Source organism: Ovis aries, chromosome 2 (genome assembly GCF_016772045.2).
Source record: "Ovis aries strain OAR_USU_Benz2616 breed Rambouillet chromosome 2, ARS-UI_Ramb_v3.0, whole genome shotgun sequence".
NCBI lineage: Eukaryota > Metazoa > Chordata > Mammalia > Artiodactyla > Bovidae > Ovis > Ovis aries.
Genome location: NC_056055.1, coordinates 135,390,502 through 135,414,039, shown reverse-complemented (window position 1 = coordinate 135,414,039; position 23,538 = coordinate 135,390,502). Strand labels below are relative to the sequence as shown.

The following is a 23,538-nucleotide window of genomic DNA, read 5'->3' as shown; positions in this document are numbered from 1 at the left end:
CTTACCACACACAGTTGTCCCTTGGTATCTGTAGGGGATTGGTTCCAGGACTAACCCCCGCCCCCACCCTACCCCCACAAATCCGAGGATGCTCAAGTCCCTTAAGTCAGCCCTATGTATCCATGGTTCCACATTGGTGCATAGAGAGGGCCTAGTGTACTTTGATTTAATTCTCACAGCAATCCTGTGATCCCCACTTCACAGAGAAGTAGCTAAATTAGAGGGGCTAAACAACTACTCAGGGGCCACTGATAAGTTTGAAGCTGGAGACTCAGAGCTGAATGCTATTCTTAGCTGTAGTTTACCATCTATAACTCACAAACGGGCACTCTACTGAATGCAGTCCTATTCTCTAACTAATTTTTGCACATGCTTTTCATCTCAGCCAAAGCTAAGTGACAGTGAGGACAGAAGCAATGTCTTTTGCTTGTTTTGGCCACATTATGCAGCATGTGGGATCTTAGTTCCCCAACCAAAGATCGAACCTGTGTCCCCTGCATTGCAAGGCAGATTCTTAACCACTAGACCACCAGGGAAGGCCCTGGGACAGTGTCTTTTACCCCATTAACCCTCATTCCAGCAACTGTCCTGTTAACTCTGCACCTCTGCCTTACTGCTAGTCAAATTTGTTATTAGAAAAAATTCAGTTTTTCTAATAAAAGTAAATAATTAAGCTTCATAATTTCCCGCCCCACTACCTTACTGTTTTATTTTTCAGTTATTAGCTTCTTAAATTTTAAACTTATTTTATTACTTTTCAGTCCTTTAAATAAAAGGCTTAACTTTTTATCCAACTATATATTTAGTATAATCCCCCATAATTCAATGTACTCTATTTATATTGTTAATTTTAAAATAGTCTATAGTTGCAGTAGTGATTTCCTTTTTGATCCAAAAATTATTTCAAAGGATCGTATCTCAGTTTCCAAGTTCTCAGATAGAGGTGGAGGTAACAGCCATCTTGTCTAACTTTCAATGCCATGTTTTTGTTATATGTCTACTTTTGGGTTAGTTTAAGTTGCTTTGTGGTATAGTATTTCATCAATTCTTGAAATTATCCATGGTCTTTTGAAAAACTGCATATATTTCCTATTTGTTGGGTTAGGTTAATAACTGTTATGTAGATCTTTTGTTCTGGACTTAATTTTGTTTGCTTGATCAAATTCTGAAAGTATTCTGTTAAAGTCTCCCACTATGATTATGGAAAACTTTATTTGTATTTTTAAATTTTTATTTCATGTATAGTTTTAATTTGCGTTATTTTGCTTGTATCTTTTAACAAGTTTTGCTTTATCTAATTCAGTGTTAAATGTTCAGTTTCATTGTTATTGAAGCTTCTTGTTTAATATCTTTTGTTTTATATCCTGTTCAATATCTGTTTTACATTTAATCCTATACTTTTTAGAGTTAATATTAATACTCCTATTTTTGTTTGTTAGAATTCATCAACCTATCCCTTTATTTTCTGCCTTTCTGTATAATTTTGGTATATAAACACTTCCAAAGACAGCATTTAGCTAGACTATCTTTTTAATCAATCTTATTTTAATAGAGGGATTTAAACGTGACTGAATCACATTCACTGTTGTATGCTTATCTTATGCTTGCCATTTTATCATATATATTCTGTCATATTGTTTTTTGGTTCCCTTTTTCATGATCTTTGCTGACTGACTATGCTTTATATTATGTAGCACCCCTGTCTCTGTAGGTGTATTTTAATATCTAATGGTTTAGAAATCCTCCCTGTTATACTTTTTTCTACAGGTTAAAATATATGTAACCTTTCTTGGTGAACATCAGAGAACTGCATAGTAAGACCCTGTTAATCGTAAGGTCAATCCATTGTTTGGGGAAATTTAATGGTAGGTTCATGTCAAAAACAATAATACATTTTGTGTATACGGGAATGATACTAGACAGGCATTAGAAACTCTTCTAAAGAGTATGTGGCCAGGTCTCCATTCACTTCCATCCCTGCTTCCAACAACAAGAACTGGCTATAGCTTTCGCAAATCATGTGGATGAATGTGGGTAGAGGGGCAGTCAAGAACCTAGTGGCTGGGACGTAGCCAGGAACATCCTGAGGAATGCTTGTGCAAATTTGGGACTCAGATATGCAGGCACTTTGGAGATCTGTAGAAGGGAGGCTCTCACGGTGAACTTCCTGCTGTCTCACTTCCAATCACTAGAAGTCACCATCAGCTGAGAAATCTAATCTAGAATTAGGTAAGAGCACCAAAGTAAGACCACAAGAACATAAACATATCCTTGAAAGACATGAAAAATCCAAATTGAGGAAATAATGTTGCTAGACCTGCTCAAGAGGCTAGAATTCTGTTTCTTAGTGTCTAGTTAAAGAAAACTCAGTATTCAACAAGAATCCACCACTTTTCCCCTAAAAATAAAGTGTTTTCCACTTTTTAAAAACTTTGATGTAGGTGAAAGGGTGATGGGGAAAATTCTGGCCATAAAATACCTAAGCAGGTATTCTTTGTACGTGTTTCTATTTGTGCATGTGTTTGAATAAAGGTTAACATTAAGATCCCATATTTAATTTTTTATGGAGAGTCCCAGTGGGAGGACAGCAACAAGTATAAAGGTGAAACAACTTTTTGAAGACCTGCCATTATTAACTCTCAATTTACTGGACTGAGATCCTGGTTTGAATCACAAGTGATTAAATACCTTAAAAGAGCATTTCTGTTCTAACATAACATATTTAAAAAATTAATTTAGCCACATAAAATTTTATGAAGCAAATCTTTTTTAAGTATTCTCATAATACAAAAGGGGAGACTATGGGATTCCAAGAGTTGAAGGGATTTGTTCAAACAAGTAAGTAAGTGATAGAACTGGGGTTTAAACCCAAAGCTTCTGACTGCAAGACCAGTGTCATTTCCAATATACACCAAAACTTTTTTTTTTGGTTGGCATGTGGCATTGTAGCTCCCTGATCAAAGATTGAACTCATGCCTGCTGCATTGAGAGTGTAGAATCCACCACTGGACCAGCAGGGAAGTCTTACATCAAAACTTCTGTCTCAGAGAAAGCTAAACCCGTGCACACCACACACATGTTGTACAGAGAGAAGCTGCAGCGAGGTACACCCTTGGTAGTCAATGCTTCACGATGTAGGCCAAACAATTCAGCTGGACCTAGAACAACTGTTTCTGCACTGACCCTGAGTGACTTCTGGAGCATTATGTCATGCCAAAGGCTTTCCTCATTAGCAATCAAGCAAAAAAAACACCATGCACCACATTTCCGAGTCCTAGGAACAGCTACAAAGAAGAAGAAAGGTCAAAAAAGTTCTCTTGCTGATGCACCGCGCTTGGTACATTTGATTATGTCCTTGTAATGTAAACGAAGAGTCATACTATAGGGCCTGATATCGACAAACTGACCCTTTCCAATATCATGCAGTTTAATTCCAAATAACTAGGCCCCTCACTCATCTTTGTTATTGATCAAAACATCGAAAAGATATGGCAAACTCCCTTACTCATAAAAAGACTGGCTAGGGACACAAAGAAAGCCTTGCCATTCACCTAGGATGAGTTTTAAGAAGCCTACAAATACAGAACTCCAGAGGTGGTAGACAGTATTGAGAACCAAGACCCTCTCACACATCTGTTGCTCCATTCTTTTAGGTGGAAGAGTGAAAAAAAAGAATGCAAGGCAATTTAAAATTCAAAAGTGAACCAAGGTTATCAGGAGAGATTATGAGTGGGTATTATGCAGATTTGTAGCCCCAATTCAGGATTTGAGTATGGGTACACATTCCCTACACATATCTATAACATAGGACCAGGAGAACAGTTAATTGCCTATTTGTACAATCTTCCTACTCAGATGTAACCCTCTCTTCCACATTTAACAGCATATAGAATAGGGGAGAATTGGTAAACATGCTCATGTCACTCCTAAAAGGAAGGATTCTGGAAACAAACTACCTGGGCTCAAATCCCAGATCCATTACTTACTAGTTGCAGAGAATTACTTTATTGTTTGGGGCCCAGTTTACTCATCTGTAACATGGAGATAACTTTCTGAGTACTGAGTATGACAATGCATTCAAAGAGCTTAGCCAGTGCAGTGCATAAATTGTGGCTACTATTACTGTTAGTAGGTGGAAATCTTATTAGGAAATTCTACATTAAAACTTCTCATAAGAAATGTAATCAGAGTCAAGCAATGGGCTTTATCTCTGGGTACTGTGTAAGCAGGAAATAAAAGATCTTCAGAAATCAGGGGCAGTGGAGTTACAAGTCCTCCAGTCATCCTAGAGAGGCACAGTCCAGCCAGGAAGTAGAATAGGAAGCCTGGAAGTGGAGTAGCATTTATGCTTCTAAATTTGGAAGAGATGGATATATTTGTGTCTGATCAAAAAATGAGGAAAATGGTTTGTGAATTATATCTCCATTAATTTTTTTTAAAATGATGAAGGTTTCGTAACCACTGAAAAACTATGTGGATGAGAAAGAGATGTTTAGAAATGGCCGTGAGTGTAGGGAGAGGAACAGATGGCTACACAGGATTTGGAAGACACTGTTTACGTGGTGCAAAGTGTAACACTTTTAAGCCATGCCTTTGGGAAAAACTTAGATGAAACAGATATGTCACTCTTCAAGGCTATCTGGCTTTTTGATGTTTTCTGTGAATGAGACTCTAAGCAGGATCTGCACCACGTAGGGCCTCAGGATTTATTCAGGTTACAATTAAAGTGTGGGTCATATCCAGCTGAGCAACATCAAACCCAACCACATCTGTTTATCACATATTTTCTGGATTATGATTTGGATTTTGAAGTGGCTACAGACCGGCTGAATTACATAATTCTATAAATGAAGTAACCTTTCCAATGATAAATATCTCTCAAGATTGTATTAATATTTACAGGCATTCTGAATAACAATACATTGTATATACCATTATCTATTATTTTGTCTAGAAATAAAGCTGGTGCTTTGGGAAGTACCTAAAATAAAAACAAGGTGCTTTTTGAACTGGGCTTCCCTGGTGACTCAGTGGTAAAGAATTTGCCTGTCAATGCAGGAGATGTGGGTTTGATCCCTGGGTCGGGAAGATCCCCTGGAGGAGGAAGTGGTAACCCACTCCAGTATTCTTGCCTGGATAACCCCATGGACAGAGGAGCCTGGTGGGTTATAGTTCATGGAGTCGCAAAGGGTTGGACATTTGCTGAATTACTGTTGCACATCTCTCAATGATATACTTCCTGCACTGAAAGCCACATAGCAACTACTAATTAACTTCCAAGCACAAACTGATGTACAACAATGATCAAACATCTCTTTATCTAATAACAGTAGTGTGTTTATTGAAATGTTTCCTGAACATCTTATATAAACTGCATTTTAACCTTAGGGCATAGTGGATCATTAATAACACTGAAGGAAGTGGAGGCAGAATAGGAATTCATGGAATATCACAATGAACTGATTATACTTTTTGTTTTAATAAATTATACTTCCCTTTTTATTGAAAAAATGACCACCATGAACTGTAATACTCATTAAAATACATTGAGATTTTTAGTAAATAGGTGTAAAACCTTCCTAAGCAATAAGGAATATGCAGGGGGCAGATAAGTTGTGACCAGCAGTGTGCTACCAAATGTACCACTAAATGTATAAATTCAGGTTAAAAATAATTCATTTAGCTTGTTCAAGACAAGCATGTAAGGTTACAAAAATAAAAACAAATAAAGCAAGGCAACACCAACACCACCCTGGGCTGTCATTAATGATAAACTGTGTTGCTATCCAAATTGTAAAGGGAAAAAAATCCAGGAATCCACTACCAAACTGTGCTAACAGTGCACTGACACATCTTGGGGTTATGTTTCTCATCTGCAAAGTTGCAATAACAGATATATTTTATTTACAGAAGTCCAACTCTTTATGCTTGAAAGAGAAAGAATAAATACATACACAGTGGCAGCCATTTCACTCACCATTCTGTACAATCTCTCTTGAGATGAAAGCTGCGAAGCTATGGTTGTCACTGGCATGCCATGCTGGGTATAGTACCAGTCTTCAAAAATACGTATCATTCATATTCCAGGGCTGATAAATGGCAGCCGGCCGCTTCATGTGGAAGTCAACCCCCAGTGACCAAGAGTAATTCCCAATAGAGGGAATTTCTACCTTAGCCACGACTGTAAACTTCACTGAACTCTGCTGGACCACAGATGTCTTGATCTCACCGTGGTTCCTCATCCTGACAATGGCAGCTCAGAAACTCTGCTGCTGCAGGGACTCCAAGGCTCAGTTATAAGCCACATGCCTTCCCTCGTGTTCTCCTTACACCAAATGATGAAGTAAAGGCTTGAGACAGAGTTTAAAAAAAAAAAACACAACCTTTTATTGTGGCCCAGTACCTGTGATAATTTCATGTCTTTTAAAAGGAAGTTTGGAACATCATTGCTCCTTTTAAAGGAAAAGAGGAGCAGGTAGGCTCACGGAGAGATGAACGACTATCCTAACACATGAAAATGTCCTAATGAAATGCTCCCCACCAGAGTCTTAAAAAAACATGGAACAATATGTACTGAAATAAAGAAATGACGTTCCACGTCTCAGTATGTCTCTGCAGTAAAGACTGACACTTCAGGCAATAAGCACCTGAGAGAAAGGTGTTCTGTCTCCTGCAAAGCCAATCTTGGCCTTGGTTCAAGGTCAGCCTCTTCCTTCCAGACCCTCCCAGTAGAGGCTTGCCCGCTCCCTGCACTGGACCAGGGGTTCCCTTGACCCCTCCTACCAGTCCACCTGGGGGTCGGGGGAGAGAAACGGGTTTGGCACCTTGCTGGGGTTTACTGAATGAATGAAAGATCACTGCTTCCCAACAACAGAGAAGAGAGGAAATCCCTCATTCTCAAATACACAGTCCAGTTTACTAGTTTCATAAACGGTCTACTTCATGTATGCACAGAGTATGAAAACTTCAAAATGAAAAATGCTGATGCCAATTCTAAGTTAACCTGCCTAGTAACTTATATATCTTAAGGCAAAACTGGACTTAAAAACTCCCTCTGTCCCTCCTTCCGTGACCTCCTGTACTTGCGCTTCTTGGACCTTTTACTTTTACTGAATCATAATACAATCTCAACTGTTCTTCTCAAAAAAGAATTAAACTCCTTAGCTTCTCAGTTTTCTTTCTAGGATTAAACATAAGCAGTACACCTCCTGACAATATTTTTAACAGAGAAACAGGAAGCCAAACAAGATAGAAAGTCTTTGACAAACAGAAGGCAACCAATCTATCTTCAGCCATCCTGTGCTGGTGACCACTATTCTGGTTCAAGGTGCCCATGGGCTACCTTCAGAAGGGTGGACAATGAGGAATGGCCAGGCAGGGGCCTGCCGTGAGATGGCCAAACAGCATGGATGAGATAAGCACTATGGTGAACTTACATGTATATGGACAGCCTAGTTTCCTGGCATCTCATGTGCTGTGAATTGGCTCCCTCTGATCTAGAAACATGAGTTCTGACCCACAAGGAGCACTGAATTTCTCTGTTGCTGGCTGGCTAAAAAGACAACAATTAGAAAAAATAAAGATTTCTCCACACAGCCTCTCAGAAGGGATCTGTCCTGTGATCTGCCATACCCTGATTTTCAAAATTCAAATGGATTTATCTGTTTATGAAAAGACCACTAAACTGATTGTAAATCTAAGTACTATTTTACAGTTCAGCTGCTTCTGAAGCAGTAGCTACCTCGGGCCCTAATAGCCTAATTTTCCTGTATATGCTCAGATTGCTTTGTAAATGCTCTTAATAGCACAAACTACTAGCATTATCCATTAACCTAAAATATAATAATTATGACATTAAATGTTTATGTGTATCAACAGTGTTACCTTTAAAAAAAAAAGAAATCCTAAGTGCTTTCTAATGCACTGCCTAATTCATCATCATTGAAGAAAGCTGCTATTTCTACTTGGAGGTGGTGACATGAACTTATTGCTAAATGAAAAATAGTAACATATTCTCCCGAGCAAACTATTAAATTGCACACATATCTGTTAACTGATTAGCTCACTCTCCCATGTTTTTCTTATATGGAAAAAAGCTAGCAGCAACATGGTACATTTTGATGGGACCAGGTGGTTCTTACAATCAAGATCCTATAAACACAATGGTGTGATACAGTAACTCCCCAAGCTATATAGCCAGGCCACCTTAGTGGGTGAGCGCTCTAGTTATCTACTGCTGTGTAAGAAATGAGCCCAAAACTCAGCTTCATAAAACAACCATTTCATTATCCTCATGAATTTCCAAAAGGCATGATGGAGACAACGCTTCTCTGTTTCATAACATCTGTAGTCTTAGATGGGATCACTGATAGACAGGGCAAGAGAAGACTGGGGCTAGAGAATCTACTTCCATTACGGTTTCATTTATCTCTGTTGCAAGGCTGGGAAAGCTAAAGGGTGGGCTCACCAAGGCTTATATCTGGCCTTTCTAGCATCTAGCTGGACTTCTTACTTGGTGGCTCAAGCATCCAAAAGCAAGTGTTCCCAATAAGGCCAAAGTACAGCCTTTTATGATCTAACCTTGAAAGTCACATGGGACAACTCTGTCTTACTCTCTTAGTCAAAGAAGTACAATCCCCTTTCCCCACCAGAGTCAAAGGAAAGGACACAGATGTATCTCTCACTGGAAGAAGCATCAACATACCTGTAGCCATGATTTCAATATCTACAATGAGTCCAGTTTCCTGTGACTGGTGCAACAACATTTGGGACTTGAACTTTTATTCATCAGCAAGTGTGTTTTCAGAATTAAAACCACAAATGATTGCAATTATATTTCTAAATAATCAGTTTCTCGATTGTAATATAATGCCAACTTGGGTGTTCAGTTCTGTCAGTTCAGTCGCTCAGTTGTATCCGACTCTTTGCAACCCCATGAATTGTAGCACACCAGGCCTCCCTGTCCATCACCATCTCCCGGAGTTCACCCAAACTCATGTCCATCGAGTCGGTGATGCCATCCAGCCATCTTATCCTCTGTCATCCCCTTTTCCTCCTGCCCCCAATCCCTCCCAGCATCAGAGTCTTTTCCAATGAGTCAACTCTTTGCATGAGGTGGCCAAAGTACTGGAGTTTCAGCTTTAGCTTCATTCCTTCCAATGAACACCCAGGACTGATCCCCTTTAGGATGGAATGGTTGGATCTCCTTGCAGTCCAAGGGACTCTCAAGAGTCTTCTCCAACACCACAGTTCAAAAGCATCAATTCTTCGGCACTCAGCTTTCTTCACAGTCCAACTCTCACATCCATACATGACCACTGGAAAAACCATAGCCTTGACGAGACGGACCTTTGTTGGCAAAGTAATGTCTCTGCTTTTCAATATGCTGTCTAGGTTGGTCATAACTTTCCTTCCAAAGAGTAAGCATCTTTTAATTTCATGGCAGCAATCACAATCCGCAGTGATTTTGGAGCCCCCCAAAATAAAGTCTGACACTGTTTCCACTCTTTCCCCATCTATTTCTATGAAGTGATGGGACTAGATGACATGATCTTCATTTTCTGAATGTTGAGTTTTAAGCCAACTTTTTCACTCTCCACTTTCACTTTCACAAGAGGCTTTTTAGTTCCTCTTTACTTTCTGCTATAAGGGTGGTGTCATCTGCATATCTGAGGTGATTGATATTTCTCCCAGCTATCTTGATTCCAGCTTGTGCTTCTTCCAGACCAGCATTTCTCATGATGTACTCTGCATATAAGGTAAATAAGCAGGGTGACAATATACAGCCTTGACGTACTCCTTTTCCTATTTGGAACCAGTCTGTTGTTCCATGTCCAGTTCTAACTGTTGCTTCCTGACCTGCATATAGGCTTCTCAAGAGGCAGGTCAGGTGGTCTGGTATGCCCATCTCTTTCAGAATTTTCCACAGTTCATTGTGATCCACACAGTCAAAGGCTTTGGCATAGTCAATAAAGCAGAAATAGATGTTTTTCTGGAACTCTTGCTTTTTTGATGACCCAGCAGATGTTGGCAATTTGATCTCTGGTTCCTCTGCCTTTTCTAAAACCAGCTCTAACATCTGGAAGTTCACGGTTCACGTATTGCTAAAGCCTGGCTTGGAGAATTTTGAGCATTACTTTACCAGCGTGTGAGATGGGTGCAACTGTGCGGTAGTTTGAGCATTTTTTGGCATTGCCTTTCTTTGGGATTGGAATGAAAACTGACCTTTTCCAGTCCTGTAGCCACTGCTGAGTTTTCCAAATTTGCTGGCATATTGAGTACAGCACTTTCACAGCATCATCTTTCAGGATTTGAAATCGCTCCACTGGAATTCCATCACCTCCACTAGCTTTGTTCGTAGTGATGCTTTCTAAGGCCCACTTGACTTCACATTCCAGGATGTCTAGCTCTAGGGAAGGGATCACACCATCATGATTATCTGGGTCATGAAGATCTTTTTTGTACAGTTCTTCTGTGTATTCTTGCCACCTCTTCTTAATATCTTCTGCTTCTGTTAGGTCCATACCATTTCTGTCCTTTATTGAGCCCATCTTTGCACGAAATGTTCTCTTGGTATCTCTAATTTTCTTGAAGAGATCTCTAGTCTTTCCCATTCTGTTGTTTTCATCTATTTCTCTGCATTGATTGCTGAGGAAGGCTTTCTTATTTCTCCTTGCTGATGCTTATATCTTTCCTTTTCTCCTTTGCTTTTTGCTTCTCTTCTTTTCACAGCTATTTGTAAGGCTTCCCCAGACAGCCATTTTGCTTTTTTGCATTTCTTTTCCATGGGGATGGTCCTGATCCCTGTCCCCTGTACCATGTCAAGAACCTCCGTCCACAGTTCATCAGGCACTCTACCTATCAGATCTAGTCCCTTAAATCTATTTCTCACTGGTGTTAGGTAAATATTAATTTGGAATAGCAACAAAGTATTATTGGAATAATAACAATGAATAACAACAGGCAGATTTGTTGGCTTGTTTTGCCTTTAATTTTATAAAAATTATTCAGTTGGATCAAAAACATTTTCCCCTATTTCCATAAAGGTTTTATAGCAATCAGATGACCCAAGTTATATCAGAACACTTATGGAAACTAAGTTAAAACCAATTTAACTTTATAGAACTAACTTTTCAGCTTGAGGTGGCAAGTCTAAATTTCTATCCGAGCAGGCAGAGAAGTAAAAGCCGACGGTAATACTGCAGACTGGGGTTAACTGGAGCACATGTCCTTAAGACATCTGAGTTCAATTGTTTTAGAAAATACTGCACTTTTCAGAAATGGCTCTTAGACCACAACTTATGATCTTTGATTCAGATTAGGTGCAGATATTTGTTAAGTTTACAGTTTTTTGTCCTGGTTCTATTGGTCTATTTCACACTCCTCTGAGACTGGAAAACAAACACTCAATACACAATTCGCTAGTTAATAATAAACACGTATTGAGCATTTAGCATGTTTCAGACACTGAGCTAAGCTATTGACATTTGTATCTCATTTAATGTGCCACAGTCCTTTGGGGGTATTACTGAACCCATTTTACAAATAGAGAAATTAAGCTTCAGGGAGGTTAATTAACCAGACAAAGGTGAAACAGCTTGTGAGTAGCAGAAGGGGGTTCACACCCAGATGGGGTTTGATCCTAATACCTCTGCTCTCAGGCACTGCATGGTATAATATGGTGCTTTTGGTGAATGTGGCTCCCCTAAACCATAGATGAGTGGTACATGAGAAGGGGGATGTGTAAACACTTGGTTAACACTTCTTTGGCTAGAAGCCATCCAGTTACACTAATTTGGGGATGGAAATGGAAGTTTACCACTCAGAATCCTGTAAAACTGTGTAAAGGTCACTGTACTCCAGCACCCAGACCACATCTCTCTGGACACCTGGAAAGAGATCTGAAGTCTCAGGCTTCTAGAAGATGGACAGTGCCTCCACCACTGATCAGCCTGATAGAATACAATCCACTAGCAAGGCACAACTCACGTATTTATCAAATGAGCACAAGATACGGGATCAAGGAAATCAGCACTTCTGTGCTTAACACCATCTCCTGGCAGATCGTCACTTGATTTTCCCTTTAAAAAAAAGAATCCTCCTCTATTTCCTTGAAGAGAAAATTCAGAGAGTTCTCATACATCAAACAAATGACAGAGGCAGTTTTTAATCATTTAAATTATTTATCCTTCATTGTTTAATGCTTTATACCACTCCCCCATGCATAATTTACTACACCATTTGTGTTTATTAAAAATTGATCACAAGTACATGCTCTCTTCCCATCCTCTCAGGCTACAGATATTTCTCTGTCAGATCGCTTGAGAACAGACAACAATTTTTTTTTTTTTAATTGACTCTAATGGTTTGTATGCAGGTCCTTTTCTAAAATTCCTTTTCTTCCACAAAAGGACTAGACGTTACCTTTATGAATTAATACTCGTTTCCCTTTTTATATAACAAGAATGTTTACCTGAAGACCCACCGAGGCTTTCAGGAAAAAGGTTTATGTTGCTTTTCTAACTTTTAGAATACAGATGTGAAAAGGACGCATGAAAGAACAGGATTCTAAAGTCTTCTGTGACAGAGGTCACAGCTGTGGAGCCGTCTGTTTCTCTTTGCTTTTTCTATTCTGTTCTGTATTTCCTCCACAAATGACTAATTTTCCTTGCCTTAACTGGAGAGCTTTTTTTCTCTTCTCCTTTTCCAATTTCATCCCCAACCCCCTTGCCTTTGCACTTCTCAACTCATGATTTGTGTTGTTCCCAGCAAGTCACCCACCCCACTCCAGTACTCTTGCCTGGAAAATCCCATCGACGGAGGAGCCTGGTGGGCTGCAGTCCATGGGGTCGCTGAGAGTTGGACACAACTGAGTGACTTCACTTTCATGCATTGGAGAAGGAAATGGCAACCCACTCCAGTGTTCTTGCCTGGAGAATCCCAGGGACAGTGGAGCCTAACAGGCTACTGTCTATGGGATCACACAGAGTCGGACATGACTGAAGCGACTTAGCAGCAGCAGCAGCAGCAAGTCACCAACTGTAAATCCTCTAACTCCCCATCACCAGTGTTACCAACCCACTGCCCTAAGAATGAAATGTTCAAGAAGGTGACATCCTTGGACACTCCTGCCTCACACCTGGTCATTCCCCACAGGAGGACAAGAGAGAAGCAGAAAGCAATGAGGAGGGTGAGAGGTGGGGAGGAAGGAAGAAGAAGCAAGGTTCTCACAATGTATCAGTCTGAAAAAGGTTCGCAGTGGACTAAACCCCAAAGTAATCAAACTTGGTACATTCCAGCTGGCTCTCCTTGGTTCTTCCAGCCCACCCCAATGGGATCCAGCCCTGTCCCTCTTCCAGGGATCCCTGCTGAAGCAGATGGCTGGCCACCCAAGCCAAAAACCTAAAGGTAACCCTCACCTCTGCCCTTTCATTCACTCCTATAACCAATGAACCAGTTACCCAGACTTGTAGATTCTCCTTTTCAGTATCCCTGGAGTCATCCCCTGAGCCATCTACCACTCTCCCCGCCTGGCCCCAGAAGTTTCTTGAGGTCTCTAGGCCCAGGTCCTTCCATTCTCAGCATGATGTAGCTATGATCTCTCTGAAAGGCAGATCTGCTTACAGTTCTCTTCCTATCACAACTAAAGCCAAGTCTAACCCTAATATGGCTTACCAGGCTTTCAATATGTGATGAGCCTCCTGCTTAGCTCATGGGCCTTTTGTTTCACAAACCCTAGGTGTGACTCCTCCTCACCCCCACAAACACACCCAGGCAGCTCTACTCTCTACACCCCATTCTCCAGCCACACAGAACTTCTCCAGTTCACAGAGGAGCCATGTTTCCTCTTGTCTCTGGCCTGGGGAGTGCGCCTCCAATGAATGGTGTAGGAGGGCGCCTCCAGTGAATGGTGTACAGAGGGCGCCTCCAGTGAATGGTGTACGGAGGGCGCCTCCAGTGAATGGTGTACGGAGGGCGCCTCCAGTGAATGCTGTATGGAGGGCGCCTCCAGTGAATGGTGCACGGAGGGCGCCTCCAGTGAATGGTATATGGAGTGTGCCTCCAGTGAATGGTGTATGGAGTGTGCCTCCAGTGAATGGTGGCCTCCAACGAAGCTTGGCTCCCGGTATTCACACCTTGTATTGTCCCCTCTCTTGGAACTGGGCTGTACTTGTGACTTGCTTTTTTTGAAAAAAGAAAGTGCAGAACCTACTAGTCATGGTCTGAGACTTAAGAAGGCCTGGAAGCTTCTGCTTTTGTGCTCCTAACTACCATGGAAAAGGTCCAGCAATCCTGCTGAAGAGGCCACATGGAAAGACCACATGAAGAGGCCCCTGGGAAAGTAAGAGGTCCTGCCATTTCCTGGAGAAGAAAGCCCAGCTCAGTTCTGCCCCAGCTAACCTGCCATCTGAACGCAGCCCCCGTCTGACCATAAGCAAGAACAGCAGAAGAGCTGCCCAGGTGAGCCCAGCCAGACTGCAGAATTGCAAGCAATGAAATGATCGACGTTTTCAGCCACTAAGTTTCGGGGAGGTTTGTTACATACCAGGATATAACTGTAATAAACTCAATGTATAAATGAAAGGGAATACAAAATTATTTCACAGAATAAATTTGATGCAATGACCAAGTCAATATTTCCAACAGGCAGATCCAAAAACAAGAGCAGAATATTAAAAGGATATAGAGGAACTCACACCACCAGCTTCCATTTAGAATATATCACAATTTTATTCTGTCATTTTCTTTGGTTTTAAAGACATTTTCCAAAGAAAAATTTTCCTACTTTATTTTTTTTTAAGGATTCCAGGTCTGACATTAAAGCTAAGGAGTCCAACCAAGGCTGTGATGTGAACATTAAGACACAAATGGAAACTAGCATGTGGCCAACCCATCCTGCTCTTCCGTTTTCTCTTACTTACCAGTAGTGTAGCTCCAAAGCTATGGATGAAGGCATGGAGATTGCTGTGTTCAGGGCAGACTAGAACATTGTGGGGGTTCCCAGCTTAGCTGGACTGAACATCAGTCCAATTTCAGCAACAGTTCAGCTCAGCGTGAAAAATCACCCAAAGAACAAAATGGCCAATTTTGACTCATAACTAAAATGATCACTAGAAATAAAACAGCTACCCATAACTTCAGCCCAGGCATCCAATCAATTACATACACACACATACTCACACACTATACTGATGCCCCATGGAGACAGCTGAGGCACTGTTACATAACCCAGGATATGGCTAGATTATTTTCAAAAGCTCTGTAGCTATGAAGAAAGAAGAGAAAGAGTGCTAACTTTGTAGCAGCTTGGTGGAACTTTGGATTGCTGCTTCTAATAATTACTGCTCTTTCAGAAAGAAAAAGGATCATTATATAAGAAATAGGATCTAAGCAAAGTATCTGTCTTTCACAAAAATCAAAAAGCAGAATGTCAAAAATATTTTCTAACAGTTTATACTGGACTGATGCTTTGATGTTTCTGAATGATCTCTTGTAGGTAAAATTATTGATGTATGTTTTGCAATGTATCACATCTTTCAAAACTATCTCCAATTAATAAATCTTACATGGTAGAGAATGAAGAAGTAGGTTTAAGAAAAATCTGGTGGCCTAAATGTCACATGTTTAGAAAGAGAAGGATCAGTTCTCAGCGATTGCAAAGCTGCAGATACTAAGCAGGAGAAACAGAACCTTAAGCATAAACACAAACCTTCAGCATTTATTAAATGTTCTGTCAGCTGATGAAACTGAGCATGAGCCCCTTTTAAACACTACTGAGAGAGTGCAAAATCTAGACTTAAAAATGGGAACTATTTCCCACTCTCTTTTTTTTCCCCCTAGATAAGGGGGCTCAGTGAATAGATGCCACTTGGCTGCTCCCTGTGACTCAGCAACCCCAGAGAATGGAAAGCTTGTTCTCTAACTTTCCCTCTTCTGTGGAGTAACTTCTGGGGGGAGATAGACTTGTGCTTTGACTACGGAGAGAGGACAGGATATGCAGGCAGTGAAAATGAGCCAAGAACTCATTTTTACCTTCAGGGTAAGAGAAAAGGCTGGCTTAAGAGCAATAGACTTCCCTGGTGGCTCAGACAGTAAAGCATCTGCCGACAATGCGGGAGACCCAGGTTCGATCCCTGGGTTGGGAAGATCCTCTGGAGAAGGAAATGGCAACCTACTCCAGTACTCTGGCCTGGAAAATCCCATGGATGGAGAAGCGCGGTAGGCTACAGTCCATGGGCTTGCAAAGAGTCAGACACAACTGAGCCACTTCATTTTCCTTTCCTTAAGAGCAATAGGGTCTCTCAAGAGAAGGGACCTGGGAGATTGTCATGGGGAAGGCAGTCATCTCAGACACAAAGAAAGAAGGGGTACTATGCTTTGTAGTAGGGATGGAAACTCATTTTCCTTACGTGCCAGTTGCTAGGCTGGGCTTGTTCACGTGATTTTATTTACTAGGTAGTTAATAAGTGTTTATTGGTGGGTGGAAGAATGACGAAGACAGGCAAGTCATATCCAGAAAGGACACGTGAGTCTGTAAATGGTACAGGTGGGGCTGGGATTCAGCAGAGCAAAGTGGAAAAACAAGGTGGGGAGGGCCATAACTGAGCCTTGGAGGGTTAGGGGAGTGTGTGGATGGGGTGGGGAAGGAGGGAGTCAAATCTCCTAGCAAAGACTGTGTCCACACAGCTGACACAAGTCCCACAAATGTCTGATCAAATGACTTAGAACCACAGGTAAGCTTATTAAATGCAACACATTCATGTACAACAAAATTGTGCAGGATCCCATGAGCATTCTACACGCTTGCAAAGGGCCAAACAGTGTGAGGCACCTGGGAAAAGTGCAAGGTTGTTCAAACCATGTTCGGTGGGAGCTTGGGGTTCCATAGATCCCCTCACAGAACACCATGCAAGACACCAGAGAAGCTTCCCTTCTGCTTGAGAAAAATGAGTTCTCTGCTAAGAAAATGCAAACATACTGAAAACTACTGGTGCGGCACAAAGACTGTGTGTGCTGCACGTGGGATAAGGACCCCGGGGATGTAAATCTGAGTTGCAGCCCCACTACTACTAACCAGCTGAGTGTCTTCAGACAAGTCATTTTGTATCCTTGAGCCTCTGTTCCAACATCCAGAAAACTAAGGTGACACCTATCTTACACGGCCATTTGAGCATCTAATGGGATAAATTATGTCAAAACACTTGGCAATTATTTCGGAGACACAGGTTTTAGGAAACATAACATGTAAATTTTTTTTTTTTTTAATAAATTTCTCAGTAAGTCAACAGGCACTTTCTATGGAGGTCATTTTCTGTCTCCTATATTTCTATCAAAAAATCCACGGCTCTAGAAGGAAAAGAAAACAGAGCTCGCCACAACTTCACTGACGGCCCCAAAGCAGACAAGGTGATCTTACTCTCAAAATCTACCCTTGGGGTTTGGCTAATAAGCTGGGAGAAGAGCTAAAAACGTCACATTCTATGTTCACGGCTTCAAACACTTTCACTTGCATAGGGAAGATTGACATGGGATCAGAGTTTTAGAACTAGAAAGGACTTCCAGATTATCAACCTCTATTTTACAGATTAGAAAACGGTGAGCCAGGGGTTGGAGGTGACTCATCCAGGGTCACAGGAGCAATGTTGGGACTTGACCTCATACCCAACACTGTTCCATCAAGAAGTCTGACTAATGGCAGGCTCCTGAAACCTGATTTCCCATCAGTAGTGTATCTGTGTAAGCTCAACTTCTCCATAATCCACTTGAACAGACTGCTCAGATGGCACGCCAAGTGGCGGCATTGCTGCTGTGGCCTGGGGGTAGGGTAAACCACTTCCTGGCTTGCCCAGGACAGTCCACATTTATGCCTGTTGTCCCAGCATAATTATTAACTGTACTCCCTTGCCTCTCCCAAGTATCTGGATTTGGATGGAGAATTATAAAGCGCTCTTTGTGCTTTTCTGGGAGGAAGAGGGGGACTCAGAGTAGAACTGCTCCTTGGAAGCTTGGTGTGGTGGTTTGGAACCAAAAGAGATGTGATAACTGTCTTCAAATATTGACAGGTCTGTCCTATGTTAATAAAATCAGACCACTCTGTGGCTGCAAGGGATAGAGTATGGACCACCATGTGGAAACCACAGGGATGGGAATTCTTCAGTATAAAGAAGTATATACTCTAAAGGGTCTCCAGAGCCAACCCGCCTGGGTCCAAATTCTGGTTCTACCATTTACTAGCTTTGTGACCTGAAGCAAGTTGTGCTTTAGTTTCTCCATCAGTAAAATAAGAATGAAAAAGAAAGCCAGGTCCATAGGAAGTGTTTCATAAACACTTGCTCCTACTATTATTACTGCCTGTTATTTGGCAGGTGGTGGATGTGCCCAGAGTGGAGGTTTTCACAGATGGACTCAGAAAGGACTGTGTGGGGCTCATCCTGGAGAGGAGTGAGCACCAGCTTAGCTGGTGTTGGAGATGCCACCTTAACTTGGTGAATTCAACAGGCCTGTTCATTTCTTGAAGTCAAGTGTGTCAGCAGGGAGCGTCTGGTGAGGGCTGCACCCTGGGCTGGCCACTGCGGAAGAGGATGTCGTTCAGGACTGCCAGGTGGTGGGAAGGAACAGCCCTGCCCACTGCATGCAGCAGTAGAATGCAGTGATTTAAGAGCACGGGGCTATCAGGCTATCCACTGTGAACCTGGGCTCAACCACACATGCTAGCTGGGACTCTGGAAAAGTTACTTAACCTCTCTGCGCCTCAGTTTCCTCCACTGTAAAATGGGGATGGCAACAGAGCCAATCTCAGAGGAGTGAGTGTGATACATTTTAAGCCCGACACAAAGCAAGTACCTAACAGATGTTGCTGCTGCCACAGTGCTGCTGGCCACTGAGGCTGACAGCTGGAGAGCAGCTGAAAGAGGGGGGACTGAAGGCAGGAGGGGTAGCAAGTCTGTCCAGGGTCTCACAGCCTGTGAGCACCTCGCTCTCTTCTCTGCCCAGCGCTCAGTCCGGCTCAGGGCAGACTGACTCACCCATCCTCTGAATCCCCAGGCATGGCTGGTCAGTTGGTCCTGGGACTGCCTGAAGTCGGGCGCAGACACGGTGAGGGTGGGGGGCAGTGCACAGAGCAGGGCCAGAGTGCAATGGGCAAAACTGAGGGCACCCTATCCAACAAGTGGGGTGAGTCAGGATGTCAAGCCAGGAGCTCCAAGGCAGGTGGAGATGGGATGGAAGCAAGAATGATTTTACTGAAACACACATCAGGTGGTATCACTCCCTGGGCTAAAACCATATGAGATTCGAGCCTTTAGAGTACCTGGCTGGGCCTGCGTCTCTGACTTCCTCCTCCCCCCTCTCCTCACAGCTCTCTTTCTTTCCCTGGGACCTGTCTAGCTCGTCCTTACCTCAGGGCCTTTGCACTTAGCCTTACCTGACGCATGCTTCTCCCCAGATACTCAGTCTGGCTCCTTGTCATGCATATCTCAACTCTCATAAAGTTCCCTGAACAGCTGTACCTCAGGGAGCGTTCCTACCATTCCATCCCATCAACCTGTCAGCCTCTTCCATAACCCCTATCACTACTAATTAATCTAAGTATTAATTAATTGCTGAAGCATTCACTAGTCTATCTAAGTAGTTGCTTGTTTGCTGTTTCTCCCTTCTAGAACACACATTCCACAGGGACCCTGCCTTCAGCAAGCTTCAACAGTGAGTATAAATGAGAACAAATGCTTGGTGAGTGATGAGATGAAGCAAAAAACAGGCTGCAGAGGAGTGAGGAGGTTTGGGGGTGACCGACCTGGAGGGGGGTTCAACTGTATTGATCAGTGGGAGCCTGGGGTGCGGGTGGGTGTGGCTGCGGCTGCATTAAAGATAAGAGGCCACCCTAGGTGGGGAAGGAGTCCCTGGAAAGAAAGGACAAGTGAACTGAATGGTCTTCGTCTTCTCAGCAGAGCAGGAGGTGGCATCACCCTGGCTGGCACAGGGCACCTTCCTGGCCCCAAGCTAACACTGTACACGGGGGTGGCAGGAACAAGCCTATGCTCAGAACTCTTCTCCTGGAACGTGGTTTCAGACTTTTAGCACCTGGTGGACAGGAGGTGGGTCAGCTGAAGTTCTCTGAATAGTGCTGAAGAGAATCTAGCACCTACAGAGATGGGCTTAAACATTCCTGATTATGGTTCTACAGAGAAGCAAAGTTTAGCTGCTTTAAAACAGGCAGGAAACTCCACAGGGTAGGAAATGTATGTGTGGAATTACAACCCTAGTTTCTGAGTGTCCTGAAACAGGGCGGCCAGGCATGTGAGGTTCCCAGAAGTGTTTCTTTCTTCATGTCATGCTTGATTTCTGGCCCTCCGCGGCAACAATCCCAGATGAAGTAAACCAGAGCCGTAAACATGCTTCCTCTGAAGGGGAAAAAAGGGCTGCTCTGACAAGAAGGCTCCGTGCTTGGAGACCCAGCAAGAGCAACAAAAGAGAATGAGGTCCCCAAACGAGTTTCAGCATGCACCAGCCTATGTCTCGATTTTGAGAGTTTTTTTCCAAAAAAATTACCTGTGATAATTTTAGTGATAAAATTAGGAATTTAGTGATGAATTTAGGAAGTGATAACCTTAGACAGTTATGAGAACATTGATGCCACAGTTTTAACAAGCATTGGTAAATGTTCATAGAGCTTTAATTACTCAGATTTCATTTCTAGGAAGAATAACATTAATAGAATTAATATGCTTTACAGATTAATTTTTAAATGTTAACATTGATGGGGGATTAGGCAGTAGAGAAGTTAAGAGACAGACGGAAAGGGGAACAAAAAGCATTTCTCTATAAACATGTCCTTCTCAGTAACCTTCTTTCCCAAGAACTGAGGTTAAGGGTGGCGAGAAAGAAGGAGGAAATAAGGACCTTAGGACCATTTATGGGGACCAGGACCACAGATGAGGTTTTCTCAGTAAGGTCATGTTCTAGGAAAAGTCGCTCTCCTAACCGCTCCTAACCAAAATTTAGGAGTAAGTGTTTCGTGCCTCCAGTTTACAAGTGACAAGATCTACCACTCAACCGCTACCAAAACCCCCGAGGAGCTCAGAAGAGGAACGTCAGTAAAGGGTTGCTTGGCAGAGAAGGAACTAATAAAACATTTTCCCCTTCAAAGCACTTGGCTAATGTTTCCCAATTCAACTTCACAGAGAATCTTGAAAGCAGCCATTAATAGTCCTCATTTTAACAGACCGGAGAGAAAGATTACAATAAATGTGGGAACAAAACTCTGGAATTTGCACTCCTCCCCAGCCTCCAGCCAGAAGCTTGCAGGGGGAAAAGGCAGGGGCCTTCAGCCTCCAGGGAGAAGCAGTGAGCTCAGCCCTCTCTCGATCTTTATCAGGATTTTATCTGTGGAATGCCCCAAAGCCACTGGCACATCCCCAGACAGCACGGAAAGGCAAATGGCATGAGGGGATTTCAGATGCAAGAGTGCACGTTAAGAGAACGCACACAGGCTTTTTCTTTTCCCATTTTCCACCGCCGCGCTCCTCTGTTTCAGTTGAGCTCAGCAGCACAAGTGCCTTGGATCATCTAGAAATTGCTTCCATATGTGGGCACAGGAAAGAATGTACTCATTGGCTGCCTGAGAAGGAAGCTCCGGGCAGCCTCTCTTTCCTGCCAGAAAACGTTCCCTGGGCTGCGGACAGCCACGGGGTGTTTGAGCTGAGGGAGACCAGGGGGAACATCTCCAACACCCCCACTCCTTAGCCCCCCAATTTGCCAATGAGGACACTGAGTGGGCCAGAGCCACATAGACGGGGACAGAGCTGGAGTTAGAACCTGGGGCTCCAGGCCCATCTTTCGTACTTTGAATGCTCTTGTGCATTTAGATTTGATCTTATCCCAAAATTAAAAATAGGTGTAAATAAAGGCTTTGCCTGCAATGCAGGAGACACAGGAGATGCGGGTCTGATCCCTGGGTCAGGAAGAACACAGGAGACTCGAATTTGATCCCTAGGTCAGGAAGATCCCTTGGAGGAGGAAATGGCAACCTACTCCATTATTCTTGCCTGAAAAAACCCACGGACAGAGTAGTCTGGCCGGCTACAGTCCAAAGGGTCACAAAGAGCTGGATACCACTGAGAGACTAGGCACACACAGGTGTAAATAACTACGCAAATTATCAAACCCAGACAGAGCTTGCAAGGTGGACCTGCCATCCTGCGAAGCCTTTCACACATCTAAGGTCCCAAGCCCGTATTCAAGCTCCTGAGCCAAAGGGGAAGCCGTTCTTTGTGACTGGATCCCAGTTCCCAGTCAACCCGCACTATTCTCTCTGGGGCTGGGCCATGGAAAACTTGAAAAAATGTCTAAGATGAACAGCAATCACCCTGAGGTTGAATTTGTCCACTACTTTCCAGGGTATCTCCTTAGTCCAAGCTCTTCAACTGAGAGGACCTCATTTGGAGGGAAATCATCCTATCCGAGTATTTTTCTCAGGTCACCTGTCATCCTTCCCTCCGTTCTCCTCACACCCCTGCTTCCCTGCCTACTCCCCACTCCCCCACCCTTCACCCCACAACTGCATGGAAGAAGGTCCTGTACCTAATTCAGTTAGCAGCTGGTGGCAGGTTGGGGTCCAGCCCGCCAGGCCTCGCTGGGCACTAACAGGAAGTCCAGCTCAGAGAGCACCAGGGAGCTCCTCTCACTCTGCTGTGGGACCCACACCAGGGTCTCCACAGCCCCTAAACGCTTCTGTCTTAACGCCCAGCTAGTCCAGAACTTCAAACAAACACTCTATTTATGACCTAACACAGTGGGCTGCAAGCACCTTCCTCTCTCCAGAAACCTACCACCCAGGACCCTGGGTGATTCAAGCCTCAGCTACATCCTCTTGAACTGCCCAACCCGAGTGGGTAAACTCAGCAGCTTCAGATGCTCAGGGGTGGAAAGTCAGAATGCACTCCTGCCTGTGGTCCCTGCTCAGCCAGGGCCAGTGACCCCTCACCACTGAGACGTCTCACCTCCAGGCTTGTCCCAAGGTCCACCTATGAGACAGACACTCAGATGTACAAGTCAGGCAGACAAATCACAGCATCTTAAAGGCTTGCCATGTGGAGAACCCAAAGCCTGGTGGGGTTCAGCAGTTCTGCTCTTTAATTTCAACTCTTGGGGGACTTTCTTAACTGTCCTATCCCTTGTGATGCTCGAGTGTGTTAAAGTGCCCTATGAAAATGTTTTCTTTATACTATCAAAGATAATTAGAATTATGACTAGTTTAATTGCAAATATTAATTAGCTAACATGGTCTTTATTGGGTTTCCCTGGTGACTCAGATGGTAAAGAATCTGCCTGCAATGCAGGAGACCTAGGTTCTATCCTTGGGTCAGGAAGATCCCTTGGAGAAGGGAATGGCAACCCACTCCAGTGAGGATGAGATGGTTGGATGGCATCACTGACTTGACGGACATGAGTTTGAGCAAGCTCAGGGAGTTGGTGATGGACAGGGAAGCCTGGCGTGCTGCAGTACACCGGGTCACAAAGAGTAGAACACGACTGAACGAC

At 43.1% G+C, this 23,538-nt stretch overlaps 1 protein-coding gene across 6 annotated transcripts in view; it reads right to left on the bottom strand.

Moving 5' to 3' along the window:
* The window catches only part of WIPF1 (WAS/WASL interacting protein family member 1), a 128,202-nt gene that overhangs the window by 86,851 nt on the left and 17,813 nt on the right, over positions 1-23,538 (bottom strand). For 4 of the 6 annotated variants that reach the window (XM_060409756.1, XM_060409753.1, XM_060409757.1 and 1 more), the window contains exon 2: positions 1-23,538. This exon is cut by the window's left edge and continues 4,911 nt beyond it; it is cut by the window's right edge and continues 15,486 nt beyond it. The exons of the other annotated variants lie outside the window; for them this stretch is intronic. The gene's annotated coding sequence lies outside the window, so the exon portion shown is untranslated. 6 annotated transcript variants of the gene reach the window in all.